The sequence below is a fragment of the Brassica oleracea genome, chromosome C2, assembly GCF_000695525.1.
Source record: "Brassica oleracea var. oleracea cultivar TO1000 chromosome C2, BOL, whole genome shotgun sequence".
Classification (NCBI taxonomy): domain Eukaryota; kingdom Viridiplantae; phylum Streptophyta; class Magnoliopsida; order Brassicales; family Brassicaceae; genus Brassica; species Brassica oleracea.
Window position 1 is genome coordinate 4,281,993 of NC_027749.1, and position 20,302 is coordinate 4,302,294.

The window sequence follows — 20,302 nt, forward strand, 5'->3', positions numbered from 1 at the left end:
CAATTGGCAATTGTTGCAAGATTTACATATGCATCGCATCCTTAAATCATTATTCTCTGATTTCATATTAAGATAATCCATGAATGTGAAAGGTGACAATACAAGATCAAACGATTGATATACATATTACATTTATGCTCTCTTGTTTAGTTATGAACTTTTGATGTCCAAACACATAAATTAAGCAATCCTCTAACCAAAAAACAATACCACCAGCAGAAACACAAGAAAAACGTCATTGCAAATACTACCTTGCACTAGGGACAACTTCATCCTCCAAGCTCGAGCTCAGTTCGAGAGAATCATGAGAGTCTATCTCATTGCTCTTAATTTTCATCGAGTTTTCAGAAGCTATACATTCTTTTAAATCAATAACAACCTGGGACATGTTTGGTCTTTTTTCTGAAGAATAGTTTGCGCATGACATAGCCAATTCAAGAGCTCTCCAAACTGAACGAGAGTGAGTTGTATTCACCCTGAAGGTTAGGATCAACGATCCTAGTAATATCTCCTCCATTTAGCAGGCATGCCACCCATTCTGTAATGTGAGGCTTTTCGCGGTTTTGGTCAATCACTTTTAGGTTTGTGATAATCTCTAGTAATACAATCCCAAAACTGTATACATCGCTCATCTCAGTCAATCGACCTGTTCTATAGTACCTAGAAAACAAGATGGACTAGGATTTGTGAGTATTCATTTAAATAATGAAGATGAATGCACACATAAATAACAACTTGATGCATAATATCAAGGAATAGTACTTACTCAGGATCAAGATATCCAGGAGTACCGGCAACTACCGTCGAAACCTCAGGTTCATCACCAACTTGGAACGATCTTGAAAGCCCAAAATCGGCAATTTTGGCCATGAACTGATCGTCCAACAGTATATTCGTACTTTTGACATCTCTATGCACCATCGATGGCCGGCATCCATAATGCAAGTACTCCAATCCTATGTGAAAGACTCTCATGTTAATTAATGTAAGAACTCCAGTGAGCGAAAACTTGATGGGAAATGATTGTCATTAGTTTATATATGTATCATTATCCTGGACACAGTTATTTTGTTCAAAAGACTATATATATACACATATAAATACATGTGCATATATCTGAATAATTTAATCCATTACTGACATGAATAATTGAAACTGTTTTGTGATTACACAGCCACTAACCTAGCGCAGCATCCACGGCTATTCGTAGTCTGGTAGTCCATTTTAAAACAGAGTGACCCAGTTTTCCTATATTACACATATAGTTTTTTGAGCGGTCGCAGTACAAGTTGTATTTTTGTAATAGTCAAGAAACTGATGGATATGTACAAAATATATATAAACCTTTCACCTGACAAATGTTCTTTTAGGTCTCCATTAGGCATGTATTCGTAGATGAGAGCCAAGTGATCTCTTTCGTCGCAATAACCGACAAGGCTCACCAAATTTATGTGGTGAACTCTTAGAAGAAGTTCGACCTACAGACCAGCAATGACAAGACATATTGGTTTAAACATGATGCTAAATATATATAGACCATCCTTTTATTTTCAGTTTCGGAACAAGTTCGTTGGCATATCATACCTCTGCCTTGAAGTGTTTATAGCCCTGTGATGATGATTGTGAAAGTACTTTCACTGCTAGTTGATCTGAATCATTAAGATAACCATGATACACGACGCCAAATCCTCCTTCCCCTAGAGCTTTCTGGAAATTTTTTGTCATTTCCACAACTTCTGTATAAGTAAATCTTCTTCGTTTTGTCTCGATCAGATGTTCGGATACATTTGTTGCTGTAGTACCCATTGGTGATATGCAGAGAAATATACTTAGTACAAAAACAATATCCATGACATATTATAGTGTATAGTTTGTTGATTTATTGATGAATCTCTGCCAATACCTTGACTTGATCGCATTTTCTTTCTGAAAAGAAAAAAGAGGATTAATACCACTCCGATGACCACAACCGCAGAAGCAGCTAAAGCAGTCATCACCGGAAATTTCTTTTTTGGGACACATGAACTAGACGAACACTTCGTCTCGTAGCCATCAACACTAAGAAATCAAAAAGTGTATTGATCTTTTAGTATTCTGAATAAAACAATACTTGTGCCACAACCAAGAGATGTTGACTGGATTTGTGTTTGGATGTGTTTCCCTCTTTCAATAACTTTAATCCTTTGTTTTCACGATCACGAAGAGCTTTTGGAATTGAACCATTCAATTTGTTCTTCCTCAAGTCTCTGTAAAAACAGGGAAATTTTTGTACGTGAACAACAACGACTTCATGATCAAACCACCAAACCATGTTAGTAAACTTACATGAGCAGCAACAATTCCATGTTAGCTAGAAATTCGGGTACTAATCCTGTCAAATTGTTATTTGACAAATCCCTGAAGTTTGTAAGAGCATGAGCAATCTTACCAGAAATTGAAAAGTAGAAGAAAAATACTATTATAAGATATCTAACAATACTATTATAGATTGAATTTGTTAATATCCACTAATTGTCCCCGATATTTATTTGGTGTCATTATCTCTTAAATGAGCAAGTATAACTGCATTGACAATTAACAGACATATATATTATCAAAACTCTCCGAACTTTGACATAATTAAAAATTGAATTGCAGTGCGAATAACCAGACACTAGATTTTAACCAGCATATCTATGCGGGTAACATGTCATTTATAGATATAAAATTTTATATTATTCTGTATATAATAATTCTTGATAATATATTGCTGTCATTTTAAAAATAACTTAATAGATGATATATATAGTAGGTCTGGGAGTTTTATCCGAGATCCGAATTCGATCTGGATCCGATCTGAAAATTCGAATATCTGGAGGCGCCGAATCCAGATCCGGATAGTAAACTGTTGGATCCGGCGTCAAAGCCGGATTCGGATCCGGATATCTTGATTTTTTTAGTCCGGATATCCGGATCCGTAAGTTTTATTAATAACTATTTCAAAAATAGTAATATCTATATATAAAAACTAACTTTATTTAATATATTTTCATTTTTATAATAATATATGTAAATTTTGTAATATTATAAATAGAAATAATTAAAAAAATATTTTTAAATTTATTTTTAATATTTTATATATATTAATATTATTATTTTTATTTATTTTAAGGATCCAAATCCGGATATCCGCCGGATATTACAATTTTTAGAAGGATATCAGATACCCGGATATCCGAGAACCCCGGATCCGGATAAGAATAGTAAAATTATGGATCCGCGGGATAAGGATCCGGATCCGGATACTTTAAAATTGTCTGGATACCCGATCCGTCCCATGCCTAATATATAGTTCTAAATATTAAAATTTAACATATGTTAACAATTTTATTTTTTGTAAAAATTATTACATAATTTATGAATATTAATCATTTTGAAAGGTGAATGATATTTTAATCACTTTAAACGATGAATGATATTTTATTTATTTATCTTAATGAAAGTATTTTTCAAAATATATTGGTTTACCAATTCAACATAATTTTAATATCTTTGCACAAAAAACATAATTTTAATATGTAATTCATTAATTACTTCTATTTTAATATAATGTAGAATATACTTATAAAATTTATAAAATTAGCATATAATTTCATTATTTTGTTTATAATAAAAATTTAATTAAAATTAATTTATAATAATATTATACTACTAGTTTCGAAATTAATCAGTGCATTAATTAAAAGAATATTTAAATTTTAAAAAAGATTTTTTTTAAAAAAATTTCAACAGATTTTGTTATTCCTAAAACTAAAATTTAAATTTATAGTTAAAATGAATTTGTTATTAATATCTTTATAATTATTTAGAAATGTTATACATTAAATAAACTAATGTAAACAATAAAAAAATTATTTGAATATCTGGACCTAGACTTCTAGTATGATTATTTTGTAGTAGATAAAAATGGTACTTCTCTTTTAATAGATAAGATTAATTACTTCTATTTTTATATAATGTAGAATATACTTATAAAATTTATAAAATTAGCATATAATTTCATTATTTTGTTTATAATAAAAATTTAACTAAAATTAATTTATAATAATATTATACTACTAGTTTCGAAATTAATCAGTGCATTAATTAAAAGAATATTTAAATTTTAAAAAAGATTTTTTAGATTTTTTCTCAACAGATTTTGTTATTCCTAAAACTAAAATTTAAATTTATAGTTAAAATGAATTTGTTATTAATATCTTTATAATTATTTAGAAATGTTATACAATAAATAAACTAATGTAAACAATAAAAAAATTATTTGAATATATGGACCTAGACTTCTAGTATGACTATTTTGTAGTAGATAAAAAAATAATACTTCTCTTTTAATAGATAAGATGAATACAAAACTTTCCAAATTTTGACAGCTTTCGGAGAAATTAGTTATATTATGTTAACGACTTAGCATAAAATTACGGAAATATATTAGAATTAATATAAATTATGTATTAATATTAATTATTTACCATAAATAAAATTAATTATTTAATGAATCAGCTTATAGTTATAGAAAATATGAAAAATCATCAACTAAAATATTGACTGACAAAACATTTGCAAAAGGATTATACTTCTTATAATTATCCAATCAACTATTAAGGAAAAGTTTTAGAATACAGAAAATTATAAATGCTTTTCAAATGCTCTTTACTCAATGTTTTTATATAGAGTTTTGATAAATTATTTACATTTAGAATATATATAAAGATTATATAATTAACTTATTACATTATAAAATATCAAAATTATATTTATATCACAAAATAAATTTATAGTTTAAAATCAAAATTTACAATCAAAATTTTTAATTTTTTAAAAATAATAATATTTCAAATAAATATAATATTAAATATATATCATACATTAATTTCATATACTAGTTTTAGATAGATATATATATATATATCATTTATTATTCAAACAATCAGTTTAATAAATGTTTTAATGAAAACATACCGCTTATGTAGTATAATAATTCTATAGTATGATGATGGTACTGCTTTATCATGAGTTCCATGGATCAAAATTTAAATCACTAAAAATGTCTAATAAAATTAATAATTGAGCCCAAAATTATGGAGAAAAAATGACAAATCATCAAAATCATTTTAAATCATAGTATAATTTTAAAAACTTATTTATATTTATATTAAATACTTGAGAGACTTGGGGAAGGGCTTTACTAATAAGGTATATATGATAAAATTTCCAACACCAATATATATATATATATATATATATATATATATATATATATATACACTAGTTGATGTCCCGCACCCTGTGTGGATTAATATATCTATATACCTAACATTTTCTTTAATTATAATGTTTCTTTTTAACAAAATATAATAATTAAATTAGATACAAATTTCAAATTATTATAAATTATAAAACTTCAATATTCATATTAGTAATCAATGTATTAAATTATGTTCTTTTCTTTCATACTTTTATTTTTATTTATGTGATATAAATTTTGAATCAAAATCTTTTCTAATAGTAATAATTAAATTATGAAATTTGTATTTGACTGAAAAGAAATCATGTGGCAGTGAAAGGATTATAAAAATCACAAATACAAAACATTAACAAAATAACGATAGTCTAGAATGTTCAATCTAGTAAAACCGAACCATTTAAAACCAAACCAAACCAAAATAAAGAAAATAATATGGATTTGGTAGTACCGAATAAACCAAATAACTGTTATTTAAAAAAAACCCACATTATATGGATATGGTTCTGTATATTAAACGATTAAATTGAATAAACAAAATAAACCCGATTTATTCAGATAAATTAGTATACTCATATAGATATTTTATAATAATATGTATTTGATCAATATTTCAAATAAAAATCAGAGAAACTGACTATGATTTTAGTCACTAAAATTATAAACTAAATATAAGATAAAAGTAATGACGATATTATTGGTAGATATGGTTATTATCAATTTATTAAATAAATGTGGTAAATATCATGATAATTATATATTAAAGACTACTTTTTTTTAAATAATAGTATATATATATATATATCAATAGAATAGTTTAATGGTTATTAATTATCTTAGATATGATGATAAATATATATATCAAATAAATAATAAATAATAATATTAATTAAAGTAATGACTTATCCTAAAATCATGGAAAAGATGACAAGTAATTAAATTGGCTAAAATCATGGAGAATATGACAAGTAAGCAAATTCACTTTTCAAATAATAGTATATATATATATATATATAAAAATTTGTCATTGATTAATAGACCATACTTACAGCTTTCGGAGATGGGTGAGATTTTGAATTCCAGTTGCTATGTTTCCCGTTAACCCACTAGAAGACAAATTTCTGTTTTTAAGTCCAAATAATATACAATGCAGTTAGGAAATGCGTTCTAAACTTCTAACAAGTCATCTAATGAGGGTTGTCATTTAGAGATCTCACAAGGAAGTGATTCTTGGTGGCATAGACACATTGAAGCTGTCGCAAGTTAGACCATCCCATAAAAACTGTGGAGGGACACACGGATCTCCTTGCCATGAGATTCTACTCAATCCATGGGTGGTCTTGATGTTTTGGATAGCAATCACTGTCATCAAATTTACAGACGCGTTGGATTTTAGCACATAAGATGTTATGAATATTTCATTAATACCATACTCCCCATAAATTACTTTTGGTTATCAATTAATAAACGTACCATCATCTTTGTTTGTTTCAGACTGTGTAAAGTTGACCACAGCAAAAACTTCGATGGCAGAAAGTAGAGGTGGGAGAGTTGAGTTCTTAAGTCTTTCAAGCTCTAATAAGCATTTCCCTACTTCACAAAGAGAAGGTGTCATCTTGAAGAGAGTGTCGACCTGTAGATATTCTAGACTCATAGGGGAATAAATAAGTTCTCCGTTCCACAAAATGCTGAACTCTCTAGTCTGGTTGGCCTGAAAGGCTTGGACCCCAGAGAAGTGGAAGTACATGTAAAGTTTTTCATTAGGGAACTCAAGATCCTTGGTAAAACTCAATCGTGCACTAACATTTGCAGGTATTGCTGCGGTCATGAGCACATCCTGCGGCACAAAATAATAATTGGAGTTGTTCAGTTTGATAGTTGTGGAAATTTGCCTCCATTCCGGCTCAAAGTACGGAACCCATATTCGGTCGTAAATGTCACTTGGGTACCTGCACTGACCAAAATCTTGTATCATCAACCGTGCAGAATTGAACGAATAAAAAGCCATAATATCATTACCGAATAACTTTTGTTGATTCACTTAGGTATGACCTCTGTATTCGTTTCATGGAACCTGTATCAGAGATGTAAATTTCATTCCCTAGAGACCTTAGTTCCAAGGCCGATATGATTGGCGTGGATGGCCCTGTCTTAATAAGACATACATCCAATGAGTTTGAGTTTGATATATGTGAATGATCTCTTCCGTTGAATCACGATTTATATGCCTCTCCAGATCCATAGTTACCCAGAAGTTAAGGCCTATGTACAAATCAAATCTAGGAGAAACGTTAAAACCATCGTAATTCCCATAGTTGCTTGTAACTCTTATCAAATAACATGTTCCCTGACGCACACTAAGGTTATAACAGTTTCGCATTCCATCTGGAAAGTATCTCAACGTCGTCTGTGGCTTTGTGTACTTCGACTCTAGACTTGCATCAATTCTACCAATTTCCCCACTTTTGACGAAGCTTGCGTCTGATGAAAACTGTAATCCAGTTTCCAGCTCAATGTAAGGTGACTGTTCATCCGGGGATAACCCGCAATCCAAACTAATGAACCCTGCCGAAATTTATAGATGTTAATATTCAATCCGGATATCGGTTCGGTTTCGGTTCGGTTTTTTCGGTTTTTCGGTATTTCGGTTAGTAAAATATAACTACTTTTCTAAATCCATATTTACTTCGGTTCGGTTCGATTTATATACTGTCGGTTTTTGGTTTATTTGGTTTTATACCAAAAAACATAATTTTTTATTTTGGGATCATATTATATGAATTTTAGAGTCTTGTGATTATAAGTTTAAATAAATGAACAAAAATAAAAAATGTTTCTATCATCTAATAAAATAATCAAATCTATAATTAAAATCAAAGCTCAAAATTTTGATAATAAAAATAAAATACAAAAAATAAAACAGAAGCACGAAGCACAAAAAATAAGTTATTATATTCTTTCATATTTAGCGTTCATTAAAGTCATGTTTCTTCTATTAAACACGAAACTCTATTCGTTTATAGATTAAAAAAAATTGTGAAGAATTTCCACTAATTGTTATCATCAAATTTATAATCTTTATTTCAATTTAGTCAATGCTAAATTAAAGCAAAAAGATCAAAAGAATACTAAGAAAATAAGAAGCATGTTTGCGATGAATTGTTATTTAATTATAGTTCAAGTGTTTTACAAATCAAGACTATTTTATTACTGTAAAAAATATGGTAATAGTTATTAGCAAAAAAATTAACTTATGATTTTCATACGTTGTTATAAAATATATACATATTTACATGTTTCTATTTTTTTATCGGTTTTATTCGGTTTATTCGGTTTTATCGGTTATATACCGAACCATATCCAAATCCTACAATTTTTTAAAAATCATATCCATTCGGTTTGTATGATATATACTAAATCCAAACCATATTATCTATTTCGGTACGGTTCGGTTCGGTACGGTTCGGTTTTGCCATATTGAACACCGTTAAGGTAATAGTTCAAAATAGTTCCTAGCAGCGAATTTATACACCCTGCTCAACCAATATACTTTACGGCCAATACATTTTTTTTCCTGTCCTATACCCACCGCCGTATCTTTTGAGTTAATGTTCTTTTGTATTTTTGAATGGAATAATGTGTAAATGCTCTATTCTATTCATTCCACAATTTTTTTACCATTTGTCATGAATGAAATAAATGTTTATTCCATTTTTTCATATTCCATTCTTTTATTCCATTCTTTTATTCTATTCTTTTTTATTCCACAAGTCCATTTTATATGTATCAGTTACAGCATAAGAGAGTTCGTTTGTTTATTTAGATGGTCCATTTGAATGAAAATATGAATTGATGTTTTTTTCTCTGTTTAAAATGAGCATCATCCAAATGATCTATCCAAATAAGTATAAAATTTTTAATCTAAAATGAGATTTAACCAAATAATTCATTTAAATGAATCTAATTGGTGCATCTTAGAAAATAGCAACTAATAAATTTACCTTTGTCCAAATAAAATATTTAAATCTAGTTTAGACAAATGAATAATTATGATATAAATTATATTTTCCGCCGAAACCATATGTCAATTCCTCCTTTCCTTAACGAAAAATCATATTATTTCGCTAAAATCTCATTTTCAAAAAAAAATCATAATATTCTGCTAAAATATCATTTTTCGCAAAAATATTTTTTTTCAAAATCATATTTTTCCGCCAAAAATATAAAATTACATTTTTCACCAAAACTCAAACATGTACTTTCTCACCAAAACCGCCAAATCACATAGCCAAAACCATAACACATATTCTACCAAACCACAAAAATATATTTTCCTACGAAAACGTTAAAATCACATTTTTCGCCATAATCTCATTTTCGTGCCAAACTTTAAAATCATATTTTCGTCAAAACTGTAAATTAAATTTCTAGCCAAAAACCACTTAAATCACCAAAACTGTAAAACTACATTTCAAGCCAAAACTATAAAATCACATTTCCACAACAACCTCAAAATCACACTTTCCACCAAAATCATAAAATCACATTTTTATTAAGAACTGCAAAATTATATTTTCTGATTGTAAAATCACATTTTCCTAACAAAACTGAAAATCATATATTTAAAATAGTAAATTATATTTTCAGCCAAACCACAAAATCAAAACTAATTAAAAATTATTTAGTTTTAACTATATTTTAGATAAATAATAAAAAATAATATAGTTAAACATAAAATTAAAATATAATTAAATCAAAGTAAAAGTATATATATAAGTCATTTGTATACTAAACTAATCTAGATGAAAAGAGAGATGAGTAAACGAACATAAATTCATTTAGATGATCCATTTAAATGAACTCTATGGACGAAAAAATTAATAGTTCTGAACAACATCAAAATAGATCAGTTGGATAAATTATCTAAATAAATTAACTAAATGAAAATGAAAAATGAACAAACGAACAACACCAAAAAGAAGAAATAGGATTTATCTCTTTGAAATACAAAACGGAGGAACAAACATGCAGGTTTACTCTGAATATGGTTTCAGCACACACTCTAAACTTTGGTGAAACATTTCTATTTGTCCACATCATACAGTTCATTCTATATAGTTTCTATTCTTTCGTAAATATAATTCCTTTTTATAGATCAATAATTTGAAATTTCATTTAAAGAAAAACATTTGTCACATACCCCAAATATATAAAGTTTTCTGGGGCTCATGAATTTTAAAATTTTGGTCGGGTCCATCGTTTTTCTTTCTCTACACTGATATTTTTCTTTCTCTTTAACTGGTAAGCCTTCTTCTTATGGCTTTTTATCTATATTTTAAAAATAAACAATGAATACATCTTAATCCTTTTTGTTAATTAACATTTGACACTAATTCAGCTATAGAATAGATTCATTTATGATATTGCTGATTTATATTGTTTATTAATTATTGTAATGGCTTACAAGAATACCAACCAACAACAACAAAAATTGTCCAGAAATCTGGACTACGAAAATTTATTAACATAATTATTGAAATTTTAAAAGTATATTATACATTTGTCTTTTAAGCTGATTTCATTTTCTTTTTTATCTGTTTATAAGTATATTATATTTATTTAAACTTTACATTGAAAAGTTTTTATTATTTAGTTCGCCTCTTAGGACCTCAAAACTTTACATTGAAAAATTTGTTCATTACAGTGTGGATACCTGTTTGGGCTTGAACAAGTTGAACGATAGAGGAAGCTGATATCAGTGCCACCAACAAAAACATATGGGGATTCTCCATATTCTCTCTTGAATTCTTCTCGCTTGAATTCCCAAGCAAAGTCTGAACCATAAAAAAAAGCTTACAGGCATACGAGCATAAAACTCGTTTGCCCACTGCGAGCGAGAGTGCTTAATACGCTACTAGTGCGCAATACAGTTTTATTTATTATATTATTATTATTATTATTATTATTATTATTATTATATTATTTATTTAACCAAGCGTTCGTAGCTTGGTGGTAAAGGAGGTACAGCTGTACTGCCCGCCACCCGGGTTCGAGTCTTGGCCACAACGGATTTAACATCCCTTCCGTTGGGGCGCTGGACCCTTTTCGAGGGGATAGTTGGGAATGTGGCTGCCCAGATACCAGAATTATCAAAAAAAAAAAAAAAAATACAGTTTTATTTGTTAGTTTTGTGGGTTTAATATATTCAACTTGTGGTGCTTATTTTAAGATATTCAACATGTGTGTTTATTTTAAGACTAGATGACAACGGCGAATATGAGCGACTGAGTTATACGAGCGAGTGAGTTATACGAGCGAGTGAGTTTTTATACTAATGTTTGTACATTAAATTGTTTTAATATTTTGCAACATTAAATTTTTTATCGATTTTAAAATAACGAATAAAAATGTTAGTCTCTTAAATGAATCATCGTTGTTGAAGATTTAACATATTATATCTTATTTTAATTATTTTTAAGATTTTATATGCACAAAAAGAAATAAAGTTTTACGGCTAACATAAATCACAAAAATCGGATAGGCTACATCGATTTTAAAATAAGGGAAGGAGATTAGGTTTTTTGCTTTCAATTTATCTAATATTGACTCTCTATAAGTGATTTCATTTTCTATCTCTATAAATTTGTGCTTTCGTTCTTGTTTCTATTTCACTGATATGAGTTTTGTTTTTTTTGTTTAACTTCTTCTATAAATTCGATGAATTACATAACTGTCAATGTAAAACGATGGACATAAAGTCAGTTCCACTCAAGATAGATATCTAAGAATCAAATTTTTGAAGAAAATCATCGGCAAACTCTATTCACAAGTTAATGTTCAAATCTAATATATCAAGCTGTTATAAAATATAAGTGCAGGGCCGAAATATAAATGTTTATCTAATATATATTCACACGTTCGGTCTATGCTTTTGAGATTTATTTACTTAAAAGTATACCTGCAAAAATAGAATACTTTACTATTCTAGTAAACTATGTATAAACTAAAAAGTGTTTGATTTTTTAAATGATAAACCATAAAACTTATAATAAATAGTTCAAATCTCTCGTTCTTACAATTATAATAGGTAGATATGGTATTAGGGAGAAAAAAATATTGGACGAATGACAAAATCTCTCATTCTTCAAACAAACTCAAAAGGAAGTGATTGAAATATTATCATGATATTTCATTAAAAGCTTTTTATGAATAAAAATCAAGACTAAAATATTTAATCTGAATGAAATAATTTATATATAGTGCTTTCAATATTAAAAATCACTTCGGTTTGAAAAAGTATATTTCTGAATTTGTCATAATCAAATGAACATATTAGAAACCATCTATTTAGAAAATAATTTATATACATTAGAGTATATACATTAAAGTAAACACATAAATCAAAATAAAATATCTTTTGTTTATTTACAATCATTTTTTGGTAAATAAATCAAAAAATTATTTTATTTACTTTATGTGATATATAATTAAACTTTAGTGATATTGACGTAGATATATATATAGTATATTTTAATATAAATATTTATTATAGACACTTCCTACTCATATGATTTTATTAACATTTGTATATTTTCTGTAACAAAAATTTAAACCGTTAATTACAAAACTTTTATTGTAAAATTTATCAATACAAATTTTCTAAATTAAAATATTAAGATCTTAATAATGACATTTGTTTACCATTGAAATTATATAACTAGACTTATTCTAAAATGAATGGAATAATATTTTGGGTTTGGTCTTTGCTAGATCTTGCTTGCTCTCTGCGTACTAGGGCTGAGACAGATCGGATATCCAAGCTATTTTAAGATATCTGGATCCGGATCTTTATCCGGGGATCCATAATTTTACTATTTTTATCCGGATTCAGGGTTTTCGGATATCCGGGTGTCGGATATCTTTCTAACAATTGTAATATCCGACGGATATCTGGATCCGGATTTGGATTCTTAAAATAAATAAAAAATAATATTAATATATATAAAATATGAACAAAATTTTAAAAATATATAGAATGTTTTTTAATTATTTCTATGTATAATATTACAAAATTTACATAAAATTTACATATACTATTATAAAAATGAAAATATATTAAATAAAATTAATTTTTATATATAGATTTTACTATTTTTGAAATATTTATTAATAAAACTTACGGATCCGAATGTTTAGACCAATGAATTAAGATATCCATCCAACATTTTATTATCTGGATCCGGATTCAGTCCCTCCGGATATTCGGATTTTCGGATCGGATCCGGATCGAATCTCGGATCGGATCCGGATCGAATCTCGGATTGAATTTCGGATCGAATCCGAATCTCAGATAAAATTTCCAGGCCTACTGCGCACTACAGGGGCTACAGCAGATCCACGTGACGAGGACTTGACTTGTTGCGTAGTGAGCAGTTAATTTGACTTTTTCTGGATGCGACAATTGTACGAAGTTTCTACACAATTTGTCGAGCCTATTTTCCATAGTGATTTACTGATTTTGCGGTATAAGTCTCTGGAAGACTGACATTATAAGTCTCTGGAAGACTGACATCTACAATTGCTCACATACACACTGTATACTGAATCCAGATATCTCTGCAGTGTAGAAGAATTAATTAGGTCTTAACAAAATATCCGTAAAATTGATATGATTCATTATTTATTTCGATTAGATCTAAAAATAAGAATATCAATAATTTTGAATACTAAAATTTATTATCTGTCAAAGATGGAATAAATCACAAATTCCAACTTTAAAAAATGAATATCCGACCAATCCATTATGTACATATATGTACATATATATAAAACTATATATGTAAATTGTATAATTTTTATAATATTTTTTATTCGCCATTAAAAGTATGTAGCATTTTAAAAAATGGTAATAAAATATTATTATTTATATTATTTTAAACTTTTTTATTTTTTATTATTTTTACGGAACAATTCTGATATCTGGTAAAAGATACTTATTTTTCAGATTTCCGGAGCACTTCGAAAATTTATAGATTGAATCGAATCTGAAGCAGAGCTGATCACAAATATCTTTGAAATTCCGGATATTTGCTCGGTCCTTTAAGAATCATATTTAAGAATTAGGCACTTCTTGCAACTATGTATTTCAAGAGATGTGTATTTCAAGATACTTAAGAAATCTTGAGTTACAGATTATGGAAGTTTTACACTATCAGTGAACAGGTGAGAGAAATTACACCAAGATTATTCAGAGACGAAATGATTTATGAGATGATTTTAGTTTTTCATTTAGCGCATTTTTGGCTCTTGAATTTCTTCCAATGTTGCATTGGCTTGCATTTATGTGGAATGTCTCTTTAGGTTCTCGAACCAAATTGGCTTGTGATGCATGATAGACTACCAGGAGTGTAGATGAGGTAAGGTTAGAGATCTGCTTTGTTATAGTTGTAGGGAAAACATTCTTGATTGAACAATGTTCGTCCGTCTTACAGGTGATACACCATCAGGACTTCTTTCTTGATAAATTTCTGAGAGGATGCTTGCTTCGTTTGCCTGATGTCTTCAAGGTTTGTTTGCTGTTCTAGTCATTGTTATGTTCTCAGGATCATTGTGATTATGTACTTCTCTATATAGTAGAAATTCTGATTGCAGTGCAGTGTCTTTACTGATTTTGCAGAAAATAAAGAAGTTGAAATCGATGTTCAAATCCGAAAAGAGAAGTGAAAACACTCTGGACAAAGTACATAAAAGTTTCAGAAGAAAAAGAAATTGATTTTTACTTCAGCAGTTGATGCCACACATGGAAGTGTCAGGTCCTTTAGTCTTCATCACAAAAGGATCAATCCTCACCCAAAGTAAAGAGAAGATAGAAGCCAACAAAATAGACCAAATCACCACAATCGTCGGCGTTCTGTTCTGCCTCCCCATCAAACCTTTAAGGAACGGGTAGAGATGAGCAATTACCTAAAAGGAGAAGAAGAGTTTACCAAACAGAGGTCCCCAAGATTGATACCCATTGTTGATAGCATCTGAGATGCCAGCAACAACTCCCACAATGTTTATGATCAAGACCGTTGTCGGAGGGATAAGCAGAGTTGTCCATTTGAACGCGTAAAGCTCTCCAAAGTCGTCGTCATCCGTTGCCTTTGACGTGACTGTGAAGTTTGTGTCGATGCCTGCTAAGATCTTGAGGAGTCCCTGGACAACCGCAAAGAGATGAGCTGAGATTCCTCCAATGACCCAGAACTGCTCGTTTCTCCACCATTCTTCAATGCTCACTCCACTCCATCTCAGCTCCAAGATCCCCGTTGCAATGATGGAACCAAACAATGCAATGAAGAAGAGACTAGCAAACGTGCTTATCTGAGAAAAACAGATAGTAAGCAAAGTTAAAGCAGTTTTCTATACGTTTTTATCAAATATTCAGTCCGTTTCAAATTAGATGTGGTTCTAGATTTGTTCATGCTAATTAATAAAAGAGTTAAATGTTTAGTTTTGCCATTATTTACTAAAACGACACTTATTTTATAAAATAAATTGTTCTACAACGATACTTAATATGAAACAGATGGAGTAGTATACTAACCGGTGGCATGATGAACTTGTCAGTAAGGAGACAGATAGCTGGAAGAATACAGTAGGCAAGAAGTGGAATAGATGTGAAAGGGTAGATTGTTGTGTTGGCGTAAGCAAAACGCTCAAGCCATTTGAGTTTGCCTCCTTTGTAGCCGTACCAAAGAGGACTGTGCCGGCTGAAAAAGATTTCAACAGAGCCTAGTGCCCAACGCAGAACCTGGTTTAACCTGTCTGATAGATTAATAGGAGCTGAGCCTTTGAATGCAGCTCTCTTAGGCATGCAGTAAATAGACCTCCAGCCACGGCAATGCATCTTGAAGCCAGTCAAAATATCCTCAGTGATTGAACCATAGATCCAACCCAGCTGCATTTCCAAAGAAAACATAAAACTTTGTTACAATTGTTAGACATGACCTGGACAAAACCAAATGAAATATTGAAATAAATTATATAAACATAAATCCCCATATTTGTAAAAACAATTTTTAAATTGAATTTTTACTAAACGTCTACAGTACCCAAAATCTCACGAACGGCCTTAAGGTTCAGTATAGTTACCTCAGTTCCCCCCCCACTCAGTCTTGTCTTCATAACCACAGCTTATGACATGGATGGCCTCCGTAAGTAGCACTGCAGGACTTGATGATGGAGGAACACCACCATCTTCCATCAAAGTAGAGGTTACAAAGATGGATGATTGCCCAAACTTTTGTTCAAAGTTCATCTCAGACATCAAATGCTCCTTGTCACCCTCTGCTCCTACTAAAACAAACACTTATCACATACACTAAACCTACTTCAAGATTATAAGTTTATTTGGGGACAGTTTACCACCTGCTATGTCACCATTAGACTCGTGCTTGGACTTTCTCCGGCGGCCAAAACAAGGACAACAACCACAGCTTATCATCTTAGGACGTTTAGGACCCTTTGGTGGTTCATAACCATAGAGAGCTTATCTTTTGAAAACACAACCAGTACCAACGTAAACCGGACCTTGGATTCCATCTAGACCTTTCATATTGATCTGTCAACAACACACAAGAGGGTAAGAAAGCGATTATATCTATATCTCTTAGACCAGATTGCGTCTTACATCAAAGAAGACAGTGTTTCTGTTGGCGTAACGATCATGTCTGTCGATACCATCAAACCTCTGAGGGAACTGAACATAGCAAACCTTCTTTCCAATCTGAGGATCCATCAAAAAACACATCGCTTCCCTCACGGCCTTGCTGTTGTTAACGTAGTGATCACAGTCCAAGTTGAGCATGAAAGGAGCGTTTGTGAGTACTCCCGCTACTCTAACCAGAGCGTTCATGGCACCAGCTTTCTTGTGGTGCTGGAAACCAGGCCGCTTCTCACGTGACACGTACACAAGGCGAGGGAGCTCGTGGCCTTCAACATCAAATCCACCGTTGCTGCCGAGGAAGACTTGGATCATACCAGGATGGTCCTTAGTGTTGTTCCCTGGCCATGGTGTTCCATCAGGCATGATCCAACCTTCTAGAGGAACCTTTGAGGCTTTAGCCACAAGAGCATTGATCCTCACCTTGAACTCCTCATACTCTCTCTGCAAGAAACCAAGCCTTAGTGGTGACATAACTTGAGCTCAAGTGATATTACACTTACCTTCATGGCTCTACGTTCTTTAACGAACGTTGGCTCGACTTTGTCCTTGAGATAATCAATTTTCAACGTGAAGTACATCTCCGGAGCACGTGGCTCTATGGAGAATTTCTTACAGTAAGGAACCCATTTTCTTGCAAACTCGGCGGTCTCTGCGAGAGAGTCGAATGTGAGCATGGAAGCACCATCGTCAGAGACGTAGCAGGAGATTTTCTCAACAGGGTAGTCCATGGCCAAGATTGAGAGCACGGTGTTAGATGTGACTAAGGGAGGCTCCTTCATTGGGTCCACTGTACTTACAAAGACATCTACAGGGGCAAGCATGTTTGGTTCACCTTCTCTCTCGTACCTATACAAACAAAAACAAAAAGTTGTATCCATAAACCAATTTCATATTTTCTCCTTTTCATATCAAGTGTCATTATAGACTTTAAAATTTATGAGTTTTATATTTTCAATGCATGTTTACTTGTTTTCCAATTTTATCTTTATTCATTTAACTCATTAATTAATAAAATTAAATCAAATAATATACTGATTAGGGATATAATAGAAAATTTTAATGATTTTCTTAATAAGCTAAAAAAATCTTAAAACAATATATGAAATGAAACGGAGGGATTAGATTTTAAGGCTTCTACTTGAGAATGTGTGGAGATTTACCTGAGGGAGAGACGGTCTAGATAGGTCTCACGATCAATAGGGAACCGCTTGGGGAACTGATCAAGAATCCAAGAGACGGCAAACCATATTTCACAGATCACAGAGGTTAGCCATAACCCCAGAGCATCATGCACAGGGTTCAAGAGTCTATAACGTAGAAAAACTGCTAGAATCACAAGCCTAGCAACTATGACCATCCTATATGGATTGATCTTGCTTGATGCTATGGGAACTTTCCGCGAGAGTGGCTGCCTTGCCTCGTCTATCCTGCAAGCCATTTCCAAACAAAAATCCAAAAGATTGTAAGCATGAATCATACAAAACTGAAGTGTTAAGACGCATGTGTGTGGAGACATTATAGTCCCATGTCTGGATCATCATCTGGTTCTGGACCAAGGTTTCCTTGCTGGAGCTTCCAGTCATCCATTCTTTCTCGCCATCCTCCTTCTTGTCATCCCATCTCTCACTCGCTACCAAAAGAAGAAGAAAAGTGTTGTTATTCAATAGTTGTGAGTGTGTGACAAGTAACAATAGCAAACAGAGCAATACAACAAGGTTTTAATCAATTTAAACAAGTGAATCCATGGGTATTGGGAATTGACTTCAAGTAACTAAGATCCAATCTAGGTGACAAGCTTTCAATCAAAGTAATCTCTTAAGTCTAAACACAATTTTAGACAAGTCCTATGTCTAGGTAAATGTCCATTTGCTTAGAAATCATTAAACATCAAATGTCTTTGGCTTAATTCAATCAAGCAATCTTTAAGTTCAAGTTCAATAACTATCTAGCAATTTTAACATCAAGTGTCCTTGGCTAATCTCACTAGAGCTTAGTTGAGTTGATTCAAACACTTCATCTAATCATGTCTGATGAGAAGTGTTTAGAAATCAGGTTTAGAGTGATCAAGACTAAACAAGCATTAAAAATACTCAACAAGCAAGTTCATACAAGGATCTACAATAAAACACCCTAAATCTACACTTAATCACCCTAATCTACCTTAACCATGAATCCAAGGAGTGTCTACTCTCTAATCTCCATGAGAAACCTCAAACCCATGATGGATTCAAGGCTCACCATGTTTATGAGAAGGAGAAACAAGATATAAAATTAAGAACTTCCTTAGATTGTGATATAAAGATTCAAGCTTTTTTTACAAAGGGAGGCAAGTTCTTGAGAGAAAAATGAGATTTTTCTTAGGTTTTTAGGTTTAAAACTATATATAAGAGATGCCAAACTCGAGCTGGTTTAGTGAATTAAACCGGGTCAAACCGGAATAAACCGGTCAATCATTTCTGAGATCGCGTTTTTGTCTTCTGCGAGCGGCCTTTGCACCTCGCTGTGGCAAGTCGCTGTGATGCTTGATCTTTGATGATGGATTTCCCGAGCGAGTTCATCACGTCGCTGTGCTCGAGCTCGCTTCGTTCATGGCTACAACTCGCGGAGGTCGTCGCTTCAAGCTTCGTCGTCACTAAGCTCTCCACTGAACCGGAACCACCGAGCCACAGCCAAGCTCAATCCGTCGTTCATCCATCGTCAACACCTCGCCGGTGCTCAGTTCTCCCGTCGTGGCTTTCGTCGTGGTAAGCTCTCCGCCGTGCTCTCAGCCTCCGCCGTCGGGATTCAGATCCGGCGAAGAGAAGCTCGTGAGCTCCTCCACGGTGTCGTGCTCTCAGATCGTAGCTTCCTTCTCCATGGTACTGTAACAGGCTCGCCGCGTCGTCAAGCTCCGGATGCATCAGGAGAAAGCTCGTGCTCTCCAATGGAGGTTTCTTCATTATTTTCAAAACCAGTCCCTAGCCTTTTGATTCTTTACAAAACGGACCCAGCCTTTGGAATGTGCAAAAATGCCCTCACGAATCGAACCCAAAGTTTCCAATGTACGATTTAGCCCAATCGAATATTACGAATTTGCAACCTTGGTCCCTGGGTTCTTGTTAACATCACAGTGGACCCAAAACTTCCAAAATTTGCAGTATAACCCATGAATTTCGCCCCAAACTTCCAAATAAGCATTCCAACCCCTATGATATGCAAATGAGTATGCAAATACAACACAAAGACCTAAATGCAACCTAAAATGATCATAATAAGCTAAAATATGAATCTAAAACTTATAAAAATCATGAGATATCAACTCCCCCACACTAGTC

The 20,302-nt window shown here is 31.6% G+C and overlaps 2 pseudogenes; both read right to left on the reverse strand.

Moving 5' to 3' along the window:
* Positions 1–38: 38 nt before the first annotated feature.
* LOC106325044 lies at positions 39–11,157 on the reverse strand (annotated as a pseudogene).
* A 3,786-nt stretch (positions 11,158–14,943) lies between these two features.
* The window catches only part of LOC106327551, a 14,691-nt pseudogene continuing 9,332 nt past the window's right edge, over positions 14,944–20,302 (reverse strand).